At 49.1% G+C, this 17,363-nt stretch overlaps 1 long non-coding RNA gene across 1 annotated transcript; it reads right to left on the reverse strand.

The window, feature by feature from the left end:
- Positions 1-1,144: 1,144 nt before the first annotated feature.
- Positions 1,145-4,259, reverse strand: LOC141501772 (uncharacterized). The gene is made up of 3 exons (XR_012472303.1): positions 4,151-4,259; positions 3,256-3,348; positions 1,145-2,323 (listed from the first exon to the last, which is right to left on the reverse strand). It is a non-coding gene; the product is annotated as an uncharacterized LOC141501772 (long non-coding RNA).
- Positions 4,260-17,363: the final 13,104 nt, after the last annotated feature.

The raw sequence follows: 17,363 nt of genomic DNA on the forward strand, positions 1-17,363 counted from the left end.
CCAGACTTTGGGGGAACTTTCAGTCCTTTCAGAAGAAGCCTTTCCCAACACACAGAGTTCTCACCCCAAGTTTGAAGAGCATGAGTACCTGGTCATGGAGGAAGAAATGGATGTGAACTCACGTGGCAGCCTTGCCAGCCTCTGAAACGTGGAGCTAAAAGCCAAAATTAACTAGACATATATGATCTAGGGACACACATGGCTCTTAAAAATATTAAGGAAACTAGTTCTCATTACATTTTTTGGGAGCTGTAATCATAATAGCAGCCAAGGATGTCACTACCAGAAACTCCTCCAGGAGACTGTAAGAGTAGGTCAGAGAATACCACTGCAGTCCCATTTCTGATGATGCTCGCAGACACTACTTAAATGGGAGGAGAGGACAGGAGGCCAACCAACCATCCAGTCTGCCTAAAGGCAACTGAATTTGCTGACCATTAAAAATTCCATTTCTATCCCTTCTCTCAGGCTCTGTAATCAATTACAGGGAAATGTGATATAGTCTTGAAGCTCCTACCCTAAGCAGCAAAACTTTAATGGGGAAGAGTCCTCCTAGTTATGGCAAATCCCCAGGATAAGAACTCCATGTTCTGGCTTTAGGGCCAAGTTTCATGCAGCCCTCTAGGTGACATGCAACTGTCTGCCCTCCAGATCTGGATCTTTCTTCATTTTATTCATTTTTTTCTTGGTTGTGTCTGGCTCTTTGTGACCCCATTTGAGGTTTTCTTATCAAAGATCCTGGAGTGGTTTTCCATTTCCTTCTCCAGTTCATTGTACAGATGAGGAAACTGGGACAAGCATTGTTAAGTGACTTGCCCAAGGTCACACAGCTAGTAAGTGTCTAAGTACAAATTTGAACTCAAGAAGATGAGTCTTCCTAATGCCAGCTGCAGCTGACCCTTGTGCCACCTGACTCGCCATAATTTTCTTCACTTATTTGCAGTCATGCCTAACTTATCATGATCCTACATGGGTCTTTTTGGATATATTTTTCTTACCTTTATCGAATTTGTAGGGAGCACCTGTGTGCTCAGGTACCCCCACATAGTAGGATTGCCCAGAGCCCTGCTTGGATTCTGAATTGAAGGGAATAATTGTGAGATTAAAAACCAATTTTGACTTAACAGTTTTTATTTGCTTTCAATGCTATCACGCATACAATATTTCCTCCATTTTGTCGATGAAGACATCTAAATAGCTTAAGAATTTGCTATGATGACTCAATAGAAAAGGTTAACTTGGAGATGTCAGTAAGAATCTATACTACAACAAGATTGCAACAATTGTAACTCTTTAAACCATGTATTTGACTCCATAGGGCAGACAGGATCTGATTATCACATTCAGTGGAGGTTACACTTGGTTTGATTAGTTTTTACTATTAAGCTTTAAAGTCAAAATGAAAAAGAATAAGCTCCTGGCTTTTGAAAATGAGGCTCCTTTTGTTTTGCAAAATTTTAAACTATTCTAAACTGGGCTGTAGTGATAACTGAAGGTGGAAAGATGATAGGGAACAAATGGCTTAATCTCTTTAACAAAAAAAGAAATTCTTCAAATGATGGTATCTTCTAGGAAAGGATGTTATTCCCTAACACTGTAATGATCAGTTGACTTGACTCTTAAGATCATTGCAACTCTTTGCCTAAGCCCCAAAGTGTATTAAGATAAAAAAGAATACTAATATAAAGATTGATTGAAGCCCTGCAAAGGAAAGGGAGCCAAGTGTTGCCAGGATCTTATTTACGAATTGGAAATGGAAATGTACGGATCAGGTTACCAAACTGATCCTCAATCCTGGTGTAAACCCATTTGCGATTCTGGCGACATGTAGGCCCACATTTTTTTGAGTTACAGCTGCGGCATGGCTTCAAGCAGCCCAAACAATCTACCTGCAGGCAATCACACAAATCAATACCTTTGCGAAACAGCAGGCCTTTACTGGTATATTTTTTCTGATGTGACCTAAGTCCCACGAAAACTTTAGGATGGTGCGAAATCAATTCAACCACCAGACCGCATAATATGGGAGCTTCTCTGTCATCAGCAGCTGCTACGCATGGGAGCTCTTCGTTTTTCTTCTGGGCATCATTAGACTGAGTGGCTGCAGTCCATGCCATTGGAAATGTCATTCTCAAGAATCCCATTTCCTTGGGGAGCTCTTTGACTTCCTTCTCTTCCATCTTACTTTGACCAGGGATTGCCTTTTCCTCAGTTTCCTCTGGGTTGTAATCAGAGGGATCAATTAGAATTTCAATGATATCACTCATCCTGGAGAATGGGTGCAGGATCCTTCTCCCCTTTGCTTTGGCACAAGTTCCTGGAACTTAACAAATGATAAAGAAGGACATATCAAGACAAAAAAATACATGAATGTAATGAAAAAGCTGATTGAACCTGTTAATGTCTCAACCTTTGGGAAAACATGGGAAAGGTCATTTTAATTTGTAAAATATTGGTATGTTTCTTGTGAAAATTCAACATAACCATCATTGTGAGCTAGGGGTTAAGTTTATTTACAAATTTTCTAAAACCTCATGCACTGATGTTCATGGACTGAAAAAATCTGTGTGCAATCGTAACCCGAAGACAATACAAAGACCAAGGTTTGGGTGTATATATGACAAGTTTTGCATGATTCCAAAAGAAAAACAGTCTGAAAAAGTCAGATTAGGGAACTGAGGTAGCCCAGCAAGACAATACCCTTTCTCTAGACACAAATCTGAGAAAGTGGCATCCAAAGACTGGTAAATACAATGTATAGTGACAGAGAGTCACTGACATGTCAAATGAAAAAGAAAGTATTCAAAAATTTAGAAAACAACGATACTTGAAAATTTCAAGGGAATTTTTTACAGTTTATAGTGTTTTTGTATCTGAAGTTCTTAGAGCTTAAATCTGCCCTAAGATCTTCAGGAATAGCCTAGTTTGTGTGTGTGTGTGTGTGTGTGTGTGTGTGTGTGTGTGTGTGTGTGTGTGTAATCCAAAGGTGGTCTTGGAATTGTTGTGCAAGGAGAAAGGAGAGTTAGAAAAAAGACATTATGACACATAGATGCCACCCTGCACCTACAAAGATGGGAAAAGCATGAGAGGAGAGCATTGCCCCAAGTCAAGTGATTCCTCTTTCCCTAAGAAATCCTTGGGGTGTTTGTGGTGAGAAGTAAGGGTGAAGGACGGGGAAGGGTGGTGTCCCATCCCCAACTTACAGAGGCCTACAGGAGTCCTATGCTGCTGCTTCTTCTTTATGGTTATACTCACCAAAGGGGAAGCTTTCAAAAGACAATTGATGTCTGTGCCAATGATCTGGAAAGAGAACTGTTTGGCTGAGGAGAAATGGGTTTTCACCAGGACCTGGGTGGCAAACATCATTTTGAGTCAGAAATTCAAATCCGGGAGGAGAAACCAGGGGTATGTAAGTAGACTTGGCTGTTAGGGTGATGCTTCCTGCAAGTTAGTGTGGTTTTGCTTTTGGCATACGAAAAATCCTCCCTTACCAGGTCTAGACATCTCTGCCATTTGCCTTTATCCAAGTGATGACTGGGGAGAAGGACAGGATGTCTTGGCCTGCTAATTGCCTGGTTTCTAAAGAACAGGCCATGTAGCCAGTCAGTGAGGAAAATGACAGAGACCATGAGGAATGTCTGCTGGGGGGTGGGGGATGCTTAGTTTTTTTAATAAAAAGCTCAGTTGTTGGGTTCACAAAATTTAGGAGAGGGACTGGTAGTGCGGTTCTTGGGGAGTATCATCATGTTATTAAGTGGTCATCCTTCTTTTGTAGGTCACCTCCTGGCATGCCACTTAAATTATTTCAATATAATGTTCCTGAGCGCTAGGATAATTGATGACCTTCATTTATTAACAGAATCTCGATTTATGTTTCCATGAATCAGCTAAGCTCAAAACTTTCTCGTCAAATACAATAGTTATTTTATTCATAATGTTCTGTAGAAGCTTCTCCCCCCCCCCCATTCCTTCCTTGGAGTAGGAGCCAGATGGCCCAACAGTAAAGGCCTTCTGTTTGAGAAGCCTGGGAAGCACCTTGGACTCAATTCCCAGTTAAAACACATGTAAAATGGCATCACTGACCCTGTAGTCTTTTCTGGGGTCCCCCTGTCCTCCGTAGGAAAACATGAGGATGAAAAATGAGGCCTACCTGTGTCAGGAGTGGTTAGAGATTCACTGCCTCAAAGGCTTCCAAGCAAGGAATGGAAGGAGCCTGTTCTGTCCTCTAGGATAAAGGGAAGCAGGGGGGGCGCAGGAACAGGCTGGAAGAGAGCAAGGGAGGGATGGGGGGGGAGAGCATTTAGAGGGAGGGGGAGGGACAGAGAAAGACCCAGGGGGAGGAAGAAGGGAGGGAGGAGGAGGAGGGGACAAGGAAAACCCAGAGTGAGGGCGCAGGGGCAGAGGTGCTGCACTATCCCCATTGGGCCACATGCATTTAAGGCTGGGAGGGGCCTCACCAGGGCTACTAGGAAAACTGCAACTTTTACAGGGGAGGAAACTGAGGCCAGGGAGGGGAAACCTTGGCCCTCCTTCACATTGATGTAATATATAATATAAAACGACATAATATCATGCAATGCAGAACAATATGTATTTTCAGTTTAAATTCCTGTGTAACAAATCCATAAATCGTCAGAGACTACAAGCTGTTGAGGAATGCGGCACAGTGATCTCCCCCCAGTCCAGATCCGATCCGGGGCGACGGGGCCCATGCGGAGGCCCGGCCGGGCCAGAGAGGCTGGAGGCGGCGCCTCCTGTGCACCCCACGTTCGCAGTGGCTTCAGGAGCCCTGGAGGCTGTGTGTGGGGCTCTGCCCCCCAAGGCCTTTGCTCCCCCAGAGGTCAGAGGACAGAAAAGCGGGGCCTGCCCGCGTCCGGAGCCCTCGGAGGCGCCCCGCCCTGCCGGGAAGGGCTGTGAGCCCGAGAGGAGGGGGGGGCAGGAAGGGGGAGGGGAGGGGCCGGGGGGAGGGCAGGGCCTGGGGGGAGGGGAGGACGGGCCCGTGCCCACGGGCCGAGATGGTGGCCGTGGGGGGCGGGGCCTCAGCAGGACCACGAGGGAAGCCTCGGCTTTCACAAGGGGAAACTGAGGCCGCGGGACCCTGACCACCTGACAGACGGCTACAGGCATGGGATTCCACACGTGAGCATGGCATGAGCTCGTGTGATCACTCACACGCAGTGTAGAGAACCGCCTTGTACCACCAACACGGGGCACACCGGACACGGACACATAGGGTACAGACATATGTGGCACACGGGACATGGATACGTGTGGCAAACAGGAGGCAGACCCACGGGCATACAGGATGTGGGTACACGTGGCACACGGGACACAGACACATGCAGCACATGGACACACACAGCACACAGAACACGGACACACGTGGCACACAGGACATGGACACACGCAGCACACAGCACACAGACACAAGTGGCATACGGGACAGACAGATGTGACACGTGTGACACGGACACGTGTGGAACACAGAACATGGACACACGCAACACACAGGACATGGACACGTGTGGCGCACAGAACACAGGCACACACGGCACACAGGACATGGAAAGACCAGCACAAGGACGCAGCCACATGCAGCACGGGGACACACGTGACACATGTGACACACGTGACAGGGACACACGGAACACACATGGCACACACGGACACGTGTGGCACATGGGACAGGGACACAGGCTCCCCATGGCGCCCTCCGCAGCCCCTTCGGGGGGGCCCGCGGGCGGCAGGGCCCCTCGGAACGGCGCCCCCGGCCCGGGCGCCCGAGGCTGCCAGCCACGTTCCGCTCAGAGGGGCGCAACATGGCTCCCGGAGCGCCCGCGGCTCCTTCCGGGGCTGCAGCCCCCCACCCCAGGGCGGTGGCTCAGACCCCCGAACCCCAAGGATGTGCTTCTAACTCCCCTCTCAGTGCCAGGGCCGTGACTCGCCCCCACACCTGGAATTTTGAGGAGGAGGTGAAGCGGGGCCTACCTGTGTGCGGAGCCTACCTGTGTGCGGAGCCGCAGCGACGCCTGGCCTCACACGCCCCAAAAGGAAGGAGCCTCTTCCGGCCCCTAGGAACCATGGGAAACAGGAAGTGAGCAGCCGGAAGAGGGGGGACCAGGACCCCGCACAAACGGGGGGGGCAGGGACACAGGTAGGAGGGGGAGGGGAGGCCCAGGAGAGGCAGCCCCACCCCGGATGGTTCAAGATGGCGGCCGTGCTGGGCGGGGCCTCAGCAGGAGCACGAGGGAAGCCTGAGGCCAGACAGGGAAGCCCTGACACGTGACAGCAAATCATGCATGACTGTGTCCCGTGACCGAGCCTATGATCAGAACCACTAGAACATGAGGATGACCTCACATGAGAAAGCATGTGACACGCATGCATGTGAAAGTACACGTGGAAACATGCGGCCCTTCCTGATGCTCTGTAGAGACCGCCTCCCCAGCCCCCTTCCTGGGGGGACTGGGGCCGAGAGACCCCCGGGGACAGGGGCGCCTGTCCTGGAGGCCGAGGCGCCCCCACATTCACATTCCGGCCAGAACGGCACAAGGCGCCCGCCGTGCCCCTACGGGCTCATTCTGGGGCGCTGCCCCCTAGCCCCAAGACCCTTGTCTGCCTCCCCCAGCCCCAAGACCCTTGCCCGCCCCCCAGCCCCAAGACCCTTGCCCGACCCCCAGGATGGAGAAGGAGGAGAAATGAGGCCTACCTGTGCCAGGGGCCCCCAGAGATGCCCGGCCTCAAAGGCCCCCGTGCCCGAATGGAAGGAGCCTGCTCTGCCCTCTGGGGAAAGGGAAGCAGGGGGGCGCAGGAAGAGGAGAGGGGGAGGGGAGGAGGGGGATGGGAGGGGGAGGGAGTGGGGGAGGAGGGGAGGGGGAGGGGAGGAGGGGGAAGGGGATGAGTGAGAGGGGAGGAGAGAGGAGAGGAGGAGGGGGAGGGGAGGAGGGGGAGGGGAGTGGGGAGGAGGAGGGGGACAAATGTACGGCCCTGCCCCCATTGGGAAAATGCAGTTTGGGTGGCCTGGGACAGGCTTCAGAAGGACCAGCGACCAAGCTGTTGTAGCTTGCTTCCTTGGGGCTCACAGCACCAACCTCCCTTCCAGAAGGGAGCTGAGAATCAAGAGTCAAGGCACTGCTGCCTTATGCCTCCCACTCAGTTGGATTACTGCTTAGCTATTATATATATACTGTTAGGTCTTCAGGCATAGAACAAAACATAACAAGGGAATGGGGGAGTGCACAAGCAAAGGAAGGTCAACATCCTGCGTTACAGGATAAGGGGGTACATTAGGGAGGAAGTGATAAGACACAGCTGTGTCTAGTGCCCTTAGTCAGTGGGGCAGAATGTTCAGCTCCCCAGAACTCCAGCGCACCTTATCTCTCAGTGTGGCAAGCCAGCTCCTGAGATTGTCCAGGTCATGCTTTACTTGGAAATTATTTGTGTCAGGGCTGTTAGAATACCCTGTGTACCCACACAAAGCCTCCATCTTTTCAGGGCAGGAAACTGAGGCCAGGCAGGGGGAGCAGCTTGCTCAAGGTCCAGAATCCAGGGAAACCCCATTGTCTGTCAAAGCCCTTCTGTTTACAGAAGAGAAGGGGGAGGTGTGTAGAGGGCAAATGGCAACCTTAAGGTCAGCTGGGACATTACACAGAGGCAAGGCTGAAATCCATTTTGGTAAGAGAGAGACAGAGAGGGCCAGGGCCTTGGGCAGAAGGGCTGTACCTGGCCTCTCTCCACCTGTGCCAGCCCTCACCCTGAATACCTGGAGCCCTAGTGTAGCTGGGATTTGGAAGAAATGCCCGGACCTCTGGCCTCTCAAAGAGACTTTTGCTGGGCCTGAGGAAAGCCCAGGCTGCTTGCTCCAAAGCCATCACCCCAGTCACAAAGCAGAGCCCTGGACATTCAGCTCTTCTAAGATACATTCCCCAAGTGCCCAGGTGGCAGCCTCAGGATGGACCCCACACCCCAGATGCAGCAATGAAGGGGGCCTGCCCCCAAGGACCTTCAACATCCTGGGGACGCCTGCACAAAACTTCATTGCTACAAAGGCTTCTCCAAGCCCTGCTGCCATGGGATGCTTTGGGAGCCCCCCCCACACACACACACACACACACTGGCCCAGGAGTAAACAAGAGCACAAGGACAAGTCACCACTCCCATGAGAGCCACAACCAGGCCTGGGATTTGCCAGCCATACTGTGACATGGTCCATCACTTTGATGACTTTTCCTTAATGAGCCTCCATGACCCCCCATTTTCCCTGAAAAACCTTGCCCAAGGCAGTGCCTCTCCAGCTCCAAAGACTAGAAGTTCAAAACACAACTTTGCTCTGTTAAGTGACATGCCATTATACCTGTGCATTCTGTTCTGTCACCAATCACAAGGGCTCACAAAGGACCCACCTTGTGACAGATACTGCCATGAGCTCTGCTCAGACAAATGAAACAGTTCCTCCTCTCACCCTGGCATTCCAAGTGAGATAACACAATGACCTGGAATACAACTGACCTAGAACACAAATGACGTAGAATTAATAATCACAACAGGACAGCTACAAAGGGGATGACTATGTGAAGGTAGGTAAATAAATAAATATACATTATATCAATGCATAAATACATACATAACTTAACACAAATTGGGGAAGGAGGGCATGGCAAGACCTGGGGGCCAGGATCAAGAAAGGCTTCTATAGCAGTTGGTATTAAACACCAGCATACAGGAAGAAGGTTTCTGGGAGGCACGGGGAAAAAGGGAGAGCATTTGAGACTAAGGGACCCATGCAAAGGTACAGAGAGCAGAGATGAGGTGTTGTAAGGGAGGGACCAGGTGGAGTCCACTTTGGTAGGACCATACGGTACAGAAAGGGGACAGGTGCCCAGTGAGGCTGCAGAGGCAGCTGGGGGCCAGGTTGTGAAGGACTAAATATAGCTAAACAGAGGACACATGCCCCTGAACTGAAAGTCTACACTCACGGGGACAGCATCCCTTCCCAGGGCTTCTCATGAATGCCACCTTCATTGGGTCATGCACCCACCAAGGGGTGGCAGCCAAACAGCAGAATGAGACTCAAGTGAAGAATCCACAGAGAACCCTCTGGTCCCTGGCCACTACTGAGGTGGAGAACACACTGAGCAGAAGAGGGATGTGACTTTACCCTCACATTAAAGCAAAGAGGACTCCCTCCTACCGTCTAGGCATCTTTGACCTCTTCTCCTTCCTTGTCTGCTCAGGGCATCCAGGCCCCCATGGGCAGCGAGGAGGTGCAGAGAGCAGTGGGCTGAACCTGAAGGTAGGAAGCTTCATCCCACTGAGGTCCAATCCAGCCTTAGGCACTTACTAGTCCTTTCACCCTGTATGCCTCAGTTTCCTCATCTGTCAATGAACTGCAGAAGAGAATGGCAAACCACTCCACTATCTGCTAAGAGAACCTCCAAAAGGCTCCCAGAGAATAGGACACCACTGACACAACAAACCACAAATGTGATCCTTTGCACAATGACCTCCCCAATACTCCAACTTCTAAGTCTTAATCTGCCCCACAATGAGTGGATAGATCCAGGGTTATGCTGGTAAATATTTAAAAACCAGCTCTTGGGGGCCAAGAGGATGTGCACAGGATATCACCTGGATGCTCCAACTATTCACTCAATAGCTTCTCTGGCTGGGCCTGAGCAGATTTCCAATCAAACCCTTTGAATGCAATTTTAACCTGAATTCAGCCAGATGCATTTATGAATAAAGACACCTCACACACACATTTAGCCCAGGATTTCATAAAGCAAAGATTATCTCAAGTAGTGTCCATTAAAAATGTCCTGCTAGCTTGATTTTTCTACCATCAGAAAGCTTGCCTTCCCACAATGATTCCACCAGCACACCACACACTGTCCCATGGGTGCTTTCCCCAAAGCTCTACTGAAACCAATTTCAGGGGTCACTGAGGACCTTTCAATTATGAAAGTGAATGTCCCAATCTTGTAAAAAGATAATGAATCAAATTGGTTCTTTGTACTTTTACATCACTAACATCATCACAGACTCTTCACCTCTTCCCTCCCAGATAACCATGGCATAAAAATATTTTGTGAAAAAGGAACATAGGGGCAGTTGTGTGGATAGAGCACCAGCCGTGAAGTCAGGAGGATCTGAGTTCAAATGCGGCCACAGATATTTAATAATTGCCTAGCCATGTAACCTTGGCCATGTCACTTAACCCCATTGCCTTAAATAAATAAATAAAAATGTAGTGAATAAACAGGGAAAAGCAGAAGAGATTTTTAAAAATAAAGAAAACTGATCCAGATGAGTTTCTTCTTTCTAGGAAAAAAAGCATATTTAATTGAAAGCTTAATAGTGTCCTGACCCAAATTCTCAGAAAACATCTACCATCACCAAAAACCAAGTCAATACCTAGGCCACGCCTGGGACTCCAATTTGCTTGGGAACCCATGTCCAGTTCAGAATCAGTCCCTGCCTTATTCCCAGTTCTGAGGCCTTTCGGAGGAGTTTACTTCTCAGATGGTGATCATTGGGTTCAGGTATCACACAGCTATCACACATATCCCCCTGCCCCAATCACTATAAAATGGATTTTGTCTCAGTTGTCCTCCTCTGGCACCTTTCAGCAATACAGAACATCCCTGAACATCTCTTCTTCTCTTATCCTCGTAGACACCACCTTCTCCTGGGTCTCATCCTACCCCTCCCCAATTGATGCTTCTCAGTTTCTCTGGGGGCTAGTCATCTTACAGAGCTCCAAAGATGCTACCTCTAGCCCTTCTCCATCATATACTGCCCCTTGAGAATCTTCCCCACTCCTTCTCTTCACCTAGCTCCCCTCAACAGCTAAGTCCTGTCTCAGCCTCACCATCACGGGCCCTCTCCGGAGTTCTGACTCACAGGGACAACAGTTTTCAGGACACATCGCTGACCACTAAAAAGGGAGGCTTTCATCTTTCCCATACGGCAGTTATGTCATCTGACTTCATTATTGCTTTCAATCTCTCCTGTTTAGACCCTTAACCGGCTATTTTCTCTCTTCTCACATCCCATTCATTTACCAACTTTGACTGCTTTGAGCTGCCTGGCATAGACATCTGCATTAATCTCCTCTCTATTCTTGCTGAGACGGTGCATGTTCTCATGGGGTTCCCCAAGGACTACTGTGGCCCCCATCCAACATCTCTTTGATGCCAATACACGACTCATTTTTCTCAATAAGGCTAGACTGGTGTGGGGGAGACAAAAGACCCAAAGAGCCTTGGGACTCAGCAACCATGTTGTGTCAAGAAAGAATGAGTATAAACCACACTAGAAGGGAAAGGCTGGGGTGGCTTTAGTCCACGGGGAAGGGTGATGCAGAGCAAGCTCACTTCAGTGATCACGGTCATCAAGAAGTGAGCATGGACAGGTCACTCATCTACTGGAAGGCAATGTGAAGAAGAGAAATGAGCCATGCCTTGGAGGGGTTTCCTGATTTTGTAGGATTTGGGGGTATAATGGGGATTAAGGCTGATCTATCACTATATTGTTTGTGTGTGTCTTTGTGTGTGTGTGTGTGTGTGTGTGTGTGTGTGTGTGTGTGTGTGTTGGATATTCTTTCCATGCTTAACATTTGGACTGTGGGAGTGCTTTTAGAGACCCAGAAACAGAGACAGAAAGATTGAAATAGAGAGAAAAAGAGTCAAAAAGAGACAGAGACAAGAAATGCAGAGAAAGAGATAGAAACAGATTAAGATTCACAAAACAGTCATACATGGGGGGGGGACAAAGAGAATCAGACAGACACAAAAAGGGTGAGATAGAGTCAAAGAAAGGCAGAGATGGAGGGAGAAAGACACAGAGAGGCAGACACACAGACAGTGAAGCAGAGACAAAAGGAGGGAGACATACAGGGACAGGCACAGAGACAGACACACTTCTAGAAGGAAAGAGCCTTCTTTTCAGAAAACCCAGAGAGACATCATTTCATCTCCCTGTGTCCCCCTGTCCAGTCTCTGGGAGTTGCTTTGGCTAACAAAAGTCCTGGGCATGGAGGTATGTTCCAGGAGGCAAGCTGTGAGGATGTGGCTCACCTCTGGCATGGCGTTGGGCCAGGGGATCTCAGTCCCAGTGTCTAGGCCAGGGGCAGAGCCATGGGGGAATGCTGAAGTGAGCTGCCTCAGTTGTTAAGACAAGGTTCTAGATGTCTCCGCTCAGTCAGACCGACCCCATTGGGGATGACAAAGCTGCTGAGAGGCTTTTTCAGCTGGCCACCCCTTCTGCTTATCTCTGTGCTGACTGATGTCTCTGCCTTCCCCTCTGGTCCCTCCCACAGGGATCCTTTTAACTGTCCAACTTTCACTTGGTGGAAGGAACATTAGGCCTTAACCAAGACTGACAGTTCTTAATTATCTGTGGCATGCCTGGCTCTGGTGAATATCTCCAAGTGCCAGCATTGAACAACGTTGGCTGGGAACAAGAGAGAACAAAGTCAGAGGAGCTCCCCTTTCTCTCAATGGGGTGTCCTTTTGGTCATGGATGGTGCTTCCTCTCTTTCCAAAGGAGCACAGAATTTGAGAATTGAAAGGGACTGTCATCCAGCCCAACCACAGAGGAGGAGCACATGCCTGAATTATGGCTATCAAGCCCTTGTTTGGCTGATGTTTCAGGTCTACAATAAAGAGAGCAGGAGGAGCGGCTAGGTGGCCCAGTGGATAGAGCATCAGCCTGGAGTCAGGAATACCTGAGTTTAATTATGGCCTCAGACACTTAATAATTACCTAGCTGTGTGTCCTTGGGCAAATCACTTACTCCATTTGCCTTACTAAAGCCTAAAAAACAAGATTCAGTGGGAAGGTGGTCAGTTCAGCAGACCCCCCCCCCGGACATTTGGGTTGGTGCCTCTCGATGTGATCAAGGGGTTTGGAGGAAGGTGATTTTCAAGAGAAGATAAAAAGTTGTGTGTTAGGACCTAGAAATTGGCCCACAGGTGTTGGCAGACCCTCCAACCAGACAGAAGCCAAAGAAAAAATACAATCACCACAACCATGAGCAGGAGCTTAAGTGATGAACAACCAACCAATGAACCAATGATGTGTGTGGTAAACCAGTCAGAGCACACAAAGGTAGAAGTAGGTGAAGGCCAGGAAGCCCCAGACAGTGAGTAGCCTGCTCCCAAGGACAATCTGAGACACACTCTGTTTCCCGCCCCCCCCCCCAACTTGAGCCCTGAGCAGCATTGCTTATATGCACGCTGTGTGCATTTACGGAGACATTTGGGACCCCACCTTGGAGGGAGACACAGCTTCCAGGAATTAGGTTGCTGCTTCCTTCTGAGGTGGGGATATTATTGGTATTGTTTGTTCTATTTGACCAAAAAGGTTGGATTCCACATGTGGAGAAGCTTGAGTGTTTAGTAATGGAGGAGAAGGTTGCAGTAAGCAGTGTCTCTGCCTTAAGGGTTAATTGGCAATCAAAATGCATCATGTCCCACTCTGCTTGGAAACCTCCAGATTGTAGGAATTGCCCATGGCCAGAGCCAACCCTGTACACTTCCACTGAGGCCAAAGCCACCCTGTGACTGTTACCCATTATGCCTGCTTCTGACCCTCCGGGCACTTGCTGTCTTGGCCTCCATTTTCTCCTCAAGCTCAGTGTGAACCACCTCCTTCTGCTCCTCCTTCTACCCCAGGAGCTCAGATCTTCTCACAACCACATTCTTCTTTTTCTCAGACATTGTACAGGGGTTATTCATTTTCAGTAACTGCAAGGCAGCTACACTTGTGGCCTCAAGACCTCTTGGAAATGGCCGTGAGACCTTGGAAAGGATACCAGGCAAACAGAGTCACTAGAGCCATGAGTAGGGACAGTGATGTGGAGGGATGATGGCTTCAGGGTCCAAGAAAGTCAATGGGCCTAAGGGCACTAGGCTCGTTTCTGCAAAAACAAGGGTCCTTGGGTACCTCCAGAAAGTAGGGAAAGACCCAATGGGAGGGAAGCAACCTGTGTAGGATCGCCTGAAGGAATGGCTAGGCCTGGTTTAGGCCATATCTCCTGTCTCCCCAATGCTCATTCTTTCTCAACCCGCCCATTCTCATTCACCTACATGGCTTCGGCTCTAAACCAGGGCCATCAAAGCAAATGCCATGCAAGGCCTGAATGGATTCCCTGTCATCTCCACAAATCTCCTTCTGCTTTGGATCTCTCTACCTCCAGTTGCCCTGCTTCCCCACTTGGGGTCATCCCCTCTCCCAGTCTTGGTTGGAAACAGTCAGCCTGCTGTTCTTTCTTCCTCCCCTTGTTTTTCTACCTCTGACCCTTCTGTGCCATCATCTGGTCCATGGACCCAAGCTTCTGTGGCCTAACAACACCCCTCCATCCTCCATCTTTTTTAACCACCATTTGTTCCACCATCCTTAACTGGAAAGGAAACCTAAACTATCAGGGCTGCATGGGGGTAGTCTTGCTCTCTCTGGGACAGGACGATGGGGGAAAGATGGGGAGAAAGTCTACCCAGGGATTCCCACCCCCCCTTCCCATACTGCCCTAATGAAAGTTCAACCAAGAGGCTGGGGAGGGGGAACTGGGGGAACCTTATTCTCTCTGAGATGGGAGGGGGAGTTAGGGAGAAAATCTACTCAGGCATTCTTCCCCCTCTCCCAGCTTGTCCCCTGCTGAAAGTGCAGCCAAGAGGATGAGGCGGGCCAGAGGGGCTCCAGTGACTGAAACTAGTCAGCTGCCACCACCAAGGAGGCTGGGCAGGAAGGACTTGGTCTCCTAGAATAGAGGCCAAAAGAGAAGAAGAGACAGTTTTCAGCTGAAGCCATGGCAGCTTTCTTGGCAGGTGGGATTCAAGACTGGAGTAGGGCTTTCCTGACCTTGGGGAGCAAATTGCCTTTACTTCTCCCCTTGGAAGCTGGCCCTTTCTCTACCCTTTCCAGTCAGACTTGCTGAGAGCAGAAGTAGCAGAGTCACCTGAGGTGGGGGAGGCCCAAAACAGGTTCCCATGAAGTGCGAAATGCAGAGCAGAATAAACACATGAATGCAACAGGGAGATGATCCCCTGGCCATTTCTAAGTCATTATGCAAACTGAGGCAAACAGGGTAAAGTGACTTGTCCACAGTCACATAGCTTAGGGTCTGAGGCCACATTTGAATTCAGCAACAAGAGTCTTCCTAACTAACATTCTGATCTCTGAGACCTGGTGAGAGAGCTAGGCATTTATAGGCCCCAGATCACCCAGGCTCTCAGAGATTGGTCAACAAGAAGACCCAGGCCAAGGCCTGATTGGCTCAGAGTAAATGAAGCTAGCAATCGCTTCTGTTTGGGCCAGAAACCCTCAGGGTCTTCCTCTCCTAAACTGATTTTAGGTATGTCTAGGTAAAACACACCATTCTTTGCTTCCTTTCTTATCTCACCACTACACCTGGGCTTTAGTTAGGATGGGGAACTTGCTTTGGAGTCTTCTCCCAGCCAAGTCTTTACCCTGGACAAACCTGCAAAAAAGGGGTGAATGAATGGGATTACTAACAAACTAGCAGAGTCACAAGAGAGACCTCTCTTGCCCTAGAGTGGTTAGCAGACTGTGACACCACACAGGGTCCTGTGGCCATGTGTGCACATTCTCCTTGTGGATGACAAAATCTGCCTGTGGATTATGCCAACTCTGGGCCAAGTACTGAGTTCCCTAAGCCCAGAGAGAAAAATAAAACCCTCTTGGCCCTTGGGGAACAGACATTTTGCTGGGGGATATCACCTATCCTCCAGTGAGTAACTAGAAAAGCTAATTTCTTGAGAAGGCATAAGTGATTCTAAATTTTCAATTCCCAGAAGTCCGTTAATCAAACCTCCCTGCCATGAATTGAGCATAATAAATATTATAATTGATCTCCTATAGTTCATTCATTGCAGCACTGGGGCCAGAACTCATTTTTGTGATGTTCACATCAATGTTCTGTCTACCTTTGCTTGGGTAGATTAAGAAGAATGGGGGGAGGGGCTTAGGTTTGGGATACCGAATGATCAGCCTGACCCTTTTTACCCTAACCCTGGCTGGATGGCCCCTCTCCAGGACTCCTTGTATAGTCTAAGGGCCCAGCAGGTCCATGGTCATTTTAGGGGGCTATTGTCAGCAAGTTAATGGGGTAAATGACTGGGGGGGGAATAGTAAGGGTGCCAGGTAGAAAGCGAGTACGTAGCTAAGGGCCTGTACTGATCCTCCTAGCGCCTTCCCTCCAGGCCTATAAAAGACAAAGAGTCATCTAATTCAGGGGTGGGTCCTCTGTCACCCTGAATTCTAGGGTAATCCAGGGATCGCTTTATCAAGTTCCATATTCATTAATAAATAGCATTACCACCACTATCTCTGGGAATCACCTCAATGGAGATGGCTTAGACCTTCCAGGAATATCATTTATATAACAAATAAAATAATAATCATAATAGAGAATGTCGTATATGATACACAATATAATATTGTTGCAATATCTTAAATCAAATGTAGATTAATAATTAGCATCAAATTATTCTATAATATATAACACATCATATTATAATGTGATTTATTATTACAAGTCTTCCTAATGAGTACAGAAACCAACCCTCCCTATTCCACATTGGACTAGGGCTGAGATGGCCACTTGGTAAAGGCCTCAGTCAACCCTGAGCGGCCTCAGGCAGCACGTCATTATCAATCCTGGTTAAAACCCACCCAAAATGGCCCCAATGCCCCTAAAGAGTGCTTCTGGGGTGCCACTACCCTTTTAACCCAGAACATTCACATCTGTTCCTGTGTGTGTTGTGGGGATAATCCCCCATGACCCTCCTGAAGACAGAAAAGGATAAGAACTGAGGCCTGCTTCTCTCAGGAGCCCCTTGGAGACTCCCTACCACAAAGGCATCCAAGGACAGAAAGGAAAGATCCCTTGACCCCAGGGATAATGGGAAGTAGGGAAGGCTCAGAAAGAGGTAGGAAGAGAGGGGGCATGGGCAGAGGAGGCCCCAGAGGGTGGGGGAGGAGGAAAGAGAGGGCTAGAGGTGCTGCGCTACCCCTCCACTGGGCAAGATGCAGTTAGAGCTGGGTGGGGGCTCATAATAAGATATGATATAATAATAATAATATAATACAATACTATATAATACAATGGACTCTCCCCATTGAATGCCCCTACATAACCCTCCTCCCCACCCAGCACTCCCGTTTCTGGTTCTAGATGGCCACTTGGTAAAGGCCACAGCCCCTGAGTCATCTGAGGCAGCTCCTACTACTACTCAAATTTCAGCTAAACCCCTCCCTCCCACAATGACTTTATAGCCCCTAGAGACACTTTCTGAGGCTCTGCCCCTTCCAGACCCCAAGTCCTTGTCCATCCCCCCTCAG

Source organism: Macrotis lagotis, chromosome X, assembly GCF_037893015.1.
Source record: "Macrotis lagotis isolate mMagLag1 chromosome X, bilby.v1.9.chrom.fasta, whole genome shotgun sequence".
NCBI lineage: Eukaryota > Metazoa > Chordata > Mammalia > Peramelemorphia > Peramelidae > Macrotis > Macrotis lagotis.